Here is an 11,239-nt window from a genome sequence, read left to right as displayed (position 1 = left end):
GTGTCATCGTCGCCAGAGCTGGGAAAGCTCCGGCTTCCCTTATGTCCCGTCAAGACCAGGCCTTGAGCCGGCTCCCCCAAACCCAACCAAACCATGCCCCTTTGGGTCGTGTTTAGGGCTCGGGCCTTAGGCCCTCTATTCATTTGACCCAAAAGCCCAACCTGTTCAATTTTTTATTTTATTTATTTTATTATTTTTTTCTAAACCCAAATAGACTGGGTCGGGCCTTTAAGCCCAAGCCCTTAATTGTTTAGCCTAGGGCCTTAGCCCGTTCATCCTTAACCCAAAACACTAGTGAGCCCAAGCCTTCGGGCCTTAGGACTAAGCCCAGTGGTTAAGCCCAAATCCATCGGACTTAAACCCTTGACTCGGTCCAACCCTAAACCTGGTTTGACCTGACCGTTGACTTTGACCGATCAACAGTTAACGTTGACTTTTCGGGTTTTCGTTCGGGACCCCTCCTAGGCTAATTTCGACGTCCTAAACTCGTTTTTGACGTCCATTGTCCCAAATTAATTTTTTTTAGTAGAGTTTGACTAAATGTACCCTTTATGTGCTTAAGTACAATTAATAGCGTCATTTCCATTATTCCTTTTGGCACATCTTTGCACCAACGGTGTACGGTGAGTGGACCCTTTCTAAAAATGTATGTTTTAATAGTAGAAATGCATACATGAAAAACATGATTTAATGACTACGTTTTATGAGATAACATGCGTATTAAGGCTAGTTTGAATTATTACTATATTTCCTATAACCTATGTTCTTTATAGAATATCTAATGGATTACAGTATAATATTTCAAACATGTTTCAAACACCTCTTTATAGTATAGGTGATGGATGACTTTATACTATGAAGTTGCTTTTCAAATATATGTATGTTCAATGGTTTTGTACTTACCTAGTGGTCCCTATTCCACTACGGGGCGAGGGATAGATTCCTTCACGGGTGAGGTTACAGTGTTGGCATAGGGCCTGAAGATGATTTTCCTCTGGCATGGCACATGGACGAGAAGTTGGCACGGGGCCTGGAGGGATATTGGACATTCACTAGCGATTATTATATATACGAGATATGTTTTGAGACATTGCACGGCATGCTAGGTTTCGGAAAACCTATTTTATTTATCATGCTATATGTGTTTTCATAAAACCTGGGGGTTAGTATGTTGATAACTGTTTTATTATATCTATATCAACTTGGTCCACTCATGTTTGTTTTGCGTCCCCTTCATGACATAGGAATGAGGATTACGATCTGAGCTACGAGGCATTCCCCTACCAGTGACATCGTGCTATATTCTCTCTGCTTTGGCACCTATTGTAATAGCACTTCTTTATCTTAATTTCCGCTTGTACTCTATATTAGACGTATGCTCTGAATATGTCATGCATTATCTTAATAATTAATTGTTAGCAGTTGAACTTTAGTATTGTGTTTTACATTCCTATTGCATGAATAATCCCAATTTATATGCATGTTTCACATGTTCTCAGCATTTGCATTAATTAAATGGCTTTCATCACCCCTTAGGTGTCAGCCAACACGTGACCATCCTGATATCCCAAGGACATCGGGATCGGGGTGTGTCAGAAAAAAAATGAGTGGGCTTTAAGTTTAAAAACTACGGTCTTGTGGCATTCCTCTTCACTTGTGAGTGAGAGGTTTTAGGTTCGAATATTGTAGATGGCAAATTCAATACCAAATTAGGTTGCCTATTGTGTGGTTTAGCCGAACTCCCCCTACCCTTAGTGTAAAATATATCGTTGTACTAAAAAAAAAGTTTAAAAACTTAAAATACTCACTTTTGGTGTTTTTAGAGAATATACTTTCTTTTTTAATTTAGTCTTGAGTTCAGTTTTTAAAAATAGTCATACCAAAAAAAAAATTTAAGCCCTAAAACGTGAAAAATGTTTTTGAGTTAAAAAAGTTGAATTCAAGTAGAGTACCAAACAGTCTCTAAACAATTCGGCCAAGTTTGTAGTGATCGTGTGGGGGGTTTTGTTGTACTTATATTGACCACTTTAGCATCAATGATGACTTTCAAGCAAATACAAATAAATCCAGAAGCAAAATACATAGAATTCCACGGGGTTTTGCCCCGAGGAACTATAGAGAACTATGTGAAATCCACAGGGTAGAAATATAATTCAGTTGGAAGGGTTTTGCTATGCTTAATCAAATGGGAAGTAAGCATGGGGATATTTCTGCTATAATTGAGATCCCATACATAAGGGCCTTCCTAGCAAAGTATTCTGCTTGGTACTCCATGATTAAACCTAGCTAAGTCTACACAACCAATGGTTTTGTCTCTATAAATAACCTCCCTAAATGTTATCATGTATATATTCATCATGTCATACAAATTGGAATTCTGGCGTCGCTCGGCCACATTAGGGCAAGAAGGATTCATGGTTCAAATTGAACCCAAATAAAACTTTGAAAAAAATTTTAAAAAAAATTATGTTTTAAGTACTTTCAAGTATTCTCATAAGCTTTTTGTAAGTTCTTCGTCGTTTGTGTTCAGGTTTTCCCCAAAGGTTCCAAATTGGTTCACGACGTGTCGAGGCAAATTGAAAACTTGAGAGAAGATAGAAAGCTTTAGGAGATGGAAAATGCATGGTTTCATGGCAATAATCTTATCCTCTACAATTTGGTGGTTTATTCCTTGTTAATTAATTAGTAACTTAGTAGGGTTTCTTAATTTAGCTTTCGCTTTTTCCTTGTTCTTAATTTTCTCCTTTAAAGATAAAAGCCATGCTGTTTCGTTAAATATACCCAGCATTATGTTTCCTCTCTGAAAGGTCAGTGGCTTGTAGTTGAGAACTATGTAGTTGGATAACTGATTCGACGAAAACTACTGTAGTTCTTCTACAACATAGCATCCAATGGAAATGAAAAAATCATCAGTAGTACATAAATGGTAGTTCTGTTATGCTGGTTAAGTTTTTTTCCTTTTTTCTTTTTTTTTTTTTTGGCATATTAATTTATTTGCCCTCTAAAATTATCATTTAGTCTCATTTAACCCCCTTGAAACTAGTTTTGTCTCACTTTACCCTTTGAAATTGCCATTTTCATCTCGTTTAGTCTTAATTCACTCCTTCATCCATTCCATCAAATTATTTTAGTCTAAGTAAGGTTGGAAATTGGCACTATTAAAATGAACAGTGGTTTGGGGTGAATTTCTAACTTATTTACAAATTTACCACAGTCTCTCTCTACTGTTGATCTTGATGCACACACATTGATGATCGCGGGAAGGGAATAACAATGGTAAAGCAAGCCTTTTCAGTTTCCTTCTCAAACCCTCATTGCCTTCTCCATGTCGCACACCTCGCCTTCTCTCCATCTCACTCCTTATCAGAACTCGAATCAATGATGAGGTGCATGTCGTTGTCTAACTCATCTTCAGCTCTATCTCTTTCACTCTTGAGGTACCTGTTGTTGGATTCCATTTGTTGTTGCCAATCTACAGGTAAAGCTTCAATTTCCACATTGGGGTTCCATTTTTCTTCATTTCTGGAATTTGGATTTGGCTTTTTATATTAGCACCCCACAAAATGTTAAATGCACCCCATATTAAAATTTACTATTAAATGACTTATTTACGTCACTATGCAATGACAATTTTGATCTTATTAGGTTTAAAATAAAATTAAAAATTTCTAAATACACCCCAAATCACTTTTAGTGTGTTATTTATCTTCTTCAACTATCAAAAACCCTTCCCACCCTCCATTGTTTAACAAAACCCTAACTAATGAAACTACAAGCATGTTGATTGAGAAAAATTATTTTTGACGAATCGATCACGAAATCAATGTTTCGGAAGCTTCACATGAGGTAAGACTTCATATTTTTCATTGTTTTAGTGATTTTGACAACATCGATAACTATTTAATCTTGTGTTTGTTGTGTTATTTAATTTCTATGCTCATATTCATCCTTTAGGGATCACAATGATTACATAGCGTTAAATACCCAAATTACCACGAAATATTTAAAACATACAACATGGGTTTTAATGGTGGAATTGAAAACAAACCTATATATGATTTAAATCCCAGGAGACAATTTTGTCAAATTCCAGTCGGCATTTTTGGTCCAAATTAAAAGCTTTATTTGATTAAAGCATGAGACAAATAGAGCATTATTATGCCTCCCCTTACCAATTAAAGTATAGGACTAAGATTGATATTGAGTTGTATGGTTCTTAACAAATAATTGAGATGTATGATTCTAACTAAATAAATGAGGATTTGATGGGAATTTTTGGTGTATTTAAACAAGATAGCGTACACCGCAATACCTCTATAGGGGACACTGAGGTTGCAACAACGAGCGTTGTTGATTACAAAAACGCATTTAAAACTTTAGTTTATTATTTGTTTGTACCATACTTGATCAATCCCGAAACTACTGAGCACCAGTCAATAGTATACCGTCAAGGACCCACAAGAGTTTCCCTCCAACCAGGAGGCCAGTCACAATGCGACACGTGTCGATATCAGAGGCCAATCACAGTGCAACACGTGTTGATATCAGAGGTCAATCACAGCACAACACGTGTCAATGTCAGAACAAATCTAGAAACTCTCTTCTATAAAAGGGGATCATTCTCCCACAATAATCCCTAATGTCATTTGTACTAAACTATTCACTAGAACTCGCTAAAAGGAGAGCTTGAACCTATGTATTTGTGTAAACCCTTCACAATTAATGAGAACTTCTCTACTCTATGGACATAGCCATTTTGGGTGAACCACGTACATCTTGTGTTTGCTTCCCTATCTCTATATCATTGCACACTTATCCACACTAGTGACCGGAGCAATCTAGCAAAGGTCGCAAACTTGACACTTTCTGTTGTACCAAAGTCCTCGTCGATTTTGTTCATCAACATTTGGCGCCGTTTGTGGGAATCGCATATATTCCTACTTTCTCCAGCTTTGTCAAGCTGGTTTCCACCATTCGCACACTTTCTTTCGACCAGGTACCCCTCTCCAACATAGGGAGCGAAAGGTGCCATAGCACGCAGAACGACATCCCCCTCGCACTTAGTGCGAAGCAACGAAAGAAGGAACGAAAGAAGTTTGCTCTTCAAGTTAAAGTCGATGAACTAGAGGCTCAAAACAACAAGATAGCGATAAAGAATGAGATCCTCCAGGAGCAGTATGAGAAGCTTTTCGAGATGCTCTATGAAGCTAGGCATACTCAAACACATGAACTCATCGCCCCCGTGGAAGTCAACCACCACCTGGGTGCCTCCTCAATACGAAGGATCACCTACCTTCAACATAGATATCCCTAATAAGGAGCGAGCTACTCATCCAGCTGTTGATCAACATGAGACCCAGCTGCTTCAACTCGAAGCAGGAGAAGTGGAGGAAGGCACCTTCTTGCAGAAGGAGCGGAAGGATCGAAAGCCATTTATCGCGACTGTTGGGACTTCCTAAGGCAATGTTGAGAGAACCCCATCGACATAAACTCGAAGGTCAATGACCCAAGGGTTTCTGAAAGATTCGATCCCCTCCTATGTCCCAAGCCAGCTGCCAATCTAGGGAAAGAACGACAAGTCCTAGAGGAATATAAAGGTACGAGTGACTCGGGGGTGTTTCGACAGGCTCGCCCTGGAAGTCAGTACGGTGAGTCCAAAGAAAAATCTCATGCTCTTGATCAAGCTTTCCTACTTCCAAGAGGTGATGCAGATTTACAGAAGAAGGGTCTAGCAATACCTGACTCTACTCAGGATCCCCTTGTTCTACAACTCCTTGAGGAAGTAAACAAGTTAAAAGCTGAACGTCAGGCCGAAATACATTACTAGAACCAACCCAGGCCTGGTCCTCTTACAAAGAGGATCCTCGACACCCCTCTCCAAGCAAAGACGAAGCAGAAGCTTGGCTTACTACTCTACATTGGAAGGGAGGACTCGATTGAACACCTCTTTAAGTCCACCATGGCATACCAGATGCACACTGACGAAGAGCGATGTCTTCTCTTCCCTTCTACCCTCTCTGGCGGGTCTTTAAATTGGTATTGTCGTCTTCCACCTGAGACAGTAGACTCATTTTAGGAACTGAGGAAATGAGTTTGTCTCTCAACACATCTTCCAGACATATCGCTTGCATTCTACAGATGACTTGTACACTATTCGCCAGAAGCCGAACGAGTCACTACAAAAGTATGCCGGGCGCTTCAGCCATGAGTATTCTCGCTGTGCTGAGGCAGATGACAAAACCACCCTTAAAGCCTTCACGACAGGCCTACGTGACTGTTTCTTCAAGTAAATGATCAATGCTAACACTTGGAAGACTTACTCTGAGGTGATGACACAGGCTTACAACCATGCCTCTGTCGAGGCAAGCACATATCAAGGGAAACTCCCTACAGCCATCCCTTATTAGCAAATAGGGAGTGGAAGCCAAATCCAACCGAATGAGAAGACCTCAACCTTCCAAATGGCAGTGACGCTTCCATCTATCCTACCTAATACCTGGCCAGGTTAATAGGCGCATCATTCTCAGGGCAAGAGGAAAGACTTCCATCCTCACCAGTCTCATTTTAGTAAAAAAAAAAAAGTAAGGGGTACTATCGCAATAACCAAGGGTATTGCCATGATAATGCCCGCCCCCAGGCAGTCAACGCAGTGGGCCAAACATGTGTCAAGACGGGTCCTACCCCGAGGTATAAGACATACACACCTTTGAACGCCACGTGCACGGCCCTTTACCCCAATATAGCTCACTTGATACCGAAGCCAAGGCCGAGGAAGCTAGATTACAAGTCCACGAAGAACACATGCATTTTTTGTGGTTACCACGAGTATAATGGCCATGACGGCGAGAAGTGTATCACCCTCCGTGATCATATTGAAGCTTTGGCACATGAAGGAAAAATTGATCAATTCCTCCTCCACCCTCCAAGGGATAGCCGCAACCAACGCCAAGTGAATTTGATATATTCCATAAGTGGTGGCACACCCATATCCGAATCTTCCAACAGGGCCATGAAAAACAATGAACGAACGTTGAAGCATGGCCACCAAGTGTTTCACGAGGATTACATCAAGGGAGGCAAGTATCAAAAGCTTAACTGGGATCCAATATGTTTCATTTATTTTTAATCAATGGAACATTTTAAAATAATAAAATTAAAAATATGTGTTTATTTATTTATTTTTAATCAATGGAACATTTTAAAATAATAACCACCAGAAAGTAAAATAATAAAATGGTCAATTTCTGTCGGTTATAACCGCCACCATTAACTTAAAACCGTCAAAATCTGTCAAAAATATTTAAAAAAAAAAAAAGATTCAAAAATACTGTTGATTATAACTGACAGAATTTTTTTGATATCCGCCAAGACTTTATGTCGGATATAACCGACATATGTTTCTAATATCCACCACCAATTAAATGATGTGTCGGATATAATTTATCCGACAGGATTTTGCTAATATCCGCCATCATCATCCGCCACCTAAAGCTAATATTGTAGTAGTGTCATCTGGTGAGTCATTCATTTTTAAGTAGTTTTGTATAATTTGCTTCAATATATATGGGGACATTCAGGTACAAATCTTTTTTCTTTAGCAGCTCTGGCTAAAGCGATAGTAACTAATCATTCAATTCAATCCAATAGGTTTTTCCGATTAGAATCCGTATATACTTAAAGCGATAGTAGTTCATCTATACTCAACTATAGATATAGAATCAGTTCATCTATTTAGTTTTGGTCATATATATGGCGAGGATGATTTAATAGTTGTTTTGAGTTCGATATCTATTTGTCTGACCTATTTTATTAATTTCACACCCCTCCCCCTCCCCCTCCCTCCAACCTATTTGACTAAAATAGCATTGTATATAAAAGAAAAAGTACACATTTATACGTACGAAATAAGTCATTGTAAGTAAAAGTGGAAGCAGTAGAACTCTGCATCTTTTAATTTAACTTTCAGTTCTCACAAACACAGCTCTGCATCTTTTGGAAAATATACATGCAAGTTGAAGCAATAATTGGTGCACAAACAAGAGTGGAAGCAAATCTTTTGGCAAATTTGGGGGAAGCAGCTAAAGTGCCCATATTGTCCTTTTCGGAACCTAGCTCTCCTCTTCCTCTAAATGACGATAGATATGCCTTCTCTGTCGGGATCGCCCAAGATGAAACTTCCCAAGTTATGGGGATCAATGCCATCATTGAAGTTTTTAAATGGAAGGATGTCATACTTCTGTATGACAACACAGAGTATGGGAATGACATTCCAACTTTGGCAAGTTCCTTTCAACAGAAAAAAGTTTATATAGCACACAAAAGTTGTATTGCTATATCCTCAACAAATGAACAAATCTTTGAAGAACTCCAAACGCTAATGAAACTGAAGACAAAGGTATTTGTTGAGCACATTTCACGCTTGCTTGTGCCTCGCCTATTCTCAAATGTAAATAAGTTAGGAATGATGAGTGAAGGGTATACTTGGATTCTGACATCAGCTGGCATGAATTTCTTGCATTTCATGGATTCTAATGTGATTGAATCAATGCAAGGAGTGATAGGTTTGAAGTCTTATATTCCACCATCAACTAGGGTGCAAAATCTTACTTCAAAAGTGAGGAACAAACTTTACATGGAGGATCCCAATATGAAAGTAAGTGAGTTAAATGCAGACAAAGTCTGGGTGTACGATGCAACTTGGGCTCTAGCTGAAGCAATTGAAAAAGCAAGTGCTAAAAATTCTAGTAGATCCAAACATGGAGTTGTGCTACTGAGAGAAATATTGCAAAGGAGGTTTAATGGTTTAAGTGGTGAAATTCAATTTCCAAAGGGGAAACTGATTTCGGGTACATTAGAGATAGTGAATGTGATAGGAAAAGAGGCAAGAAGGGTCGGATTTTGGTTTTTCGAAGAAAAGACCGATAAAGCTCAGTCACACATGCTTAACAATGGGAGAAATCTTCTTTTAAGCAACCATTTGAAAACAATCAGATGGCCAGGAGGATCTAAAAGGCAATTGAGTGGTGAAATAAAATTGAGAATTGGTGTTCCAGTGAGTGTTGGGTTCAAGGCACTTGTGCGTGTGGAGCATGATCTTCATACCAATAGAACAAATGTCAATGGGTTCAGCATCGATGTGTTCAAAACTGCAATTAGTGCGTTGCCGTATAAAGTACATCATGAGTTTTTTCCATTTGATAATGAAAATGGAGTTATGGCGGGGACCTACAGTGATCTTGTTTACCAGGTTTATCTCAAGGTATGTTTAATTAATATAAATTCAATTAAGTAATGATTTTTCTGTTTTACCTAATCTATCTTTCAGTATCTTATCTGAATTTCTTATTTAATTCTTGGGTTTCCTTGTCACAAGTTGGGGACATGATACACTAGAATTACGCTGTTGTGGGAGATATAACGATCACATCGAACAGATCTCAACATGTTGATTTTACAATGCCATGTACTGACTTAGGTGTGGGAATGCTAGTCCCAAATCAAAAGGACATGTGGATTTTCTTGAAACGTCTTTCAGCTTATCTTTGGATAACGAGTGCGTGTTTCTTTATCCTTACGGGTTTCATTGTGTGGGTAATTGAGCGTCCTGTCAACCAAGAATTTCAAGGCACACTTTTGCAGCAAATCGGAACAATATTATGGTTCTCCTTCTTAACCCTTGTGTTTGCTGGTAGTAAGTGCCCTATATATCTCATCACTTATCTAGTTCATGTTATTCCTACTTTTATTTCAGCTACTGCCGAAATGCTCAACTCATAAAAATGTTTAAGATCTTTATTTGTGAACTCCTGTAGGGGAGAAGATACTTAGCAACTTGGCAAAGTTTGTAGTGATAATATGGATGTTTGTGGTGCTTATATTGACATCCAATTACACCGCTACTTTAGCATCAATGATGATAGTTAAACAGATACAAATGGACTCAATTGGAAACTATATAGGTTACCAATCAGGTTCATTGGGAGTGATAGTGAACTTGAATTTCAAAGGGATGAAACCATATCGTTCAGCTGAAGAATGTGCGGATGCTTTATCAAAAGAAAGCAAGCTGGCGGTGTTTCGGCGATTATTCATGAGCTTCCATATATCAATATCTTCCGTGCAAAGTATTCTTCTGACTACTCCATCATTAAAACCAAGTCCATCACCAGTGGTTTAGCCATTGTAAGTGATCTATCCCATTTGTTAGATGCGTTCCGGAATATAAAACTCTATATAATTTACAACTTTAAATTACAAACAAGAATTTGTAACCAACAAGAAAAAAAATTATACTTATATAAGCTTACAATAAGTTGTTCATACATCGTTCATCTTCAGGCTTTCCCTAAAGGTTCAAAATTGGTCGAGGACTTATCAACACAAATACGACATATGAGAAGAAGGACAGCTTTTAGACCTGGAAAAGACCTGGTTTCATAGAAAAACAAGTCTTATGCCGGACGATAGTATGGAGGATAATACTATGAGTAGTCCCTCCAATACTCTTGGCCTCTACGACTTTCTTGGTTTATTCCTTGTCAGCGGGGTTTCGTCCGCTGTTGCACTCTTCGTATTCTTAATCATTTCCCAAACATTTAGAAATCTGATTAAAGGACAACTGCAGCTAATTGGAGGACGACTGCAGCGTTTAAGGATGTTCCTCTCCAATGTAGTTAGTACATGAAACTGAATAAACCAATAACCTATCGTACTTGATGTCCATAACCATTAACTTCACAGATTTGAGTTGCTCTTCAGTTTGGTTGATTATATTGTGATGTATGTGGATCATGTATAAACGATTTCCTACTGCTAAATTTGTAGAGGATCTGCGACATGCAGGTTCTCATAATGTATTGTGTACTTACAAGGTACTTGTTTTTTCTACTCACCAAGAAAAGAGGTAACTATTTTGTTTTACTTTAGTTATGATTGCAAACAAAATTCTTTCACCTAGATGCTACTTGGAAGCCATCTGAATAGTTACAATATACACTAAGCTGTGTGAGGGAGTACGAACTCGCTATTCACGAAATTCGAACCTAAAACATTTCATTACAAGTGAAGAGGAATTTAGAAGCTAATATGGAATAGTTTCGTAACAATATATCTACACTGAGCAGTGTGGGAATAAATTTATTTCGAACTCGTCATCTATGAAATTTGAGCCTAAGACCTCAAAAAAAAGAGCAACATTTCCGTTGCGTAAGGCTCGCCCTCATAAAAGCTTCAAAAAATA

At 38.4% G+C, this 11,239-nt stretch overlaps 1 pseudogene; it reads left to right on the top strand.

Annotated features, from left to right (window-relative positions):
• The first annotated feature begins 5,225 nt into the window (after positions 1–5,225).
• LOC137747966 (glutamate receptor 1.3-like) lies at positions 5,226–10,684 on the top strand (annotated as a pseudogene).
• The last annotated feature ends 555 nt before the right edge of the window (positions 10,685–11,239 follow it).

This window comes from Pyrus communis, chromosome 10, assembly GCF_963583255.1.
Source record: "Pyrus communis chromosome 10, drPyrComm1.1, whole genome shotgun sequence".
NCBI lineage: Eukaryota > Viridiplantae > Streptophyta > Magnoliopsida > Rosales > Rosaceae > Pyrus > Pyrus communis.
The sequence above is the reverse complement of the archived record's forward strand: the minus strand, read 5'-3'. Positions and strand labels throughout refer to the sequence as shown.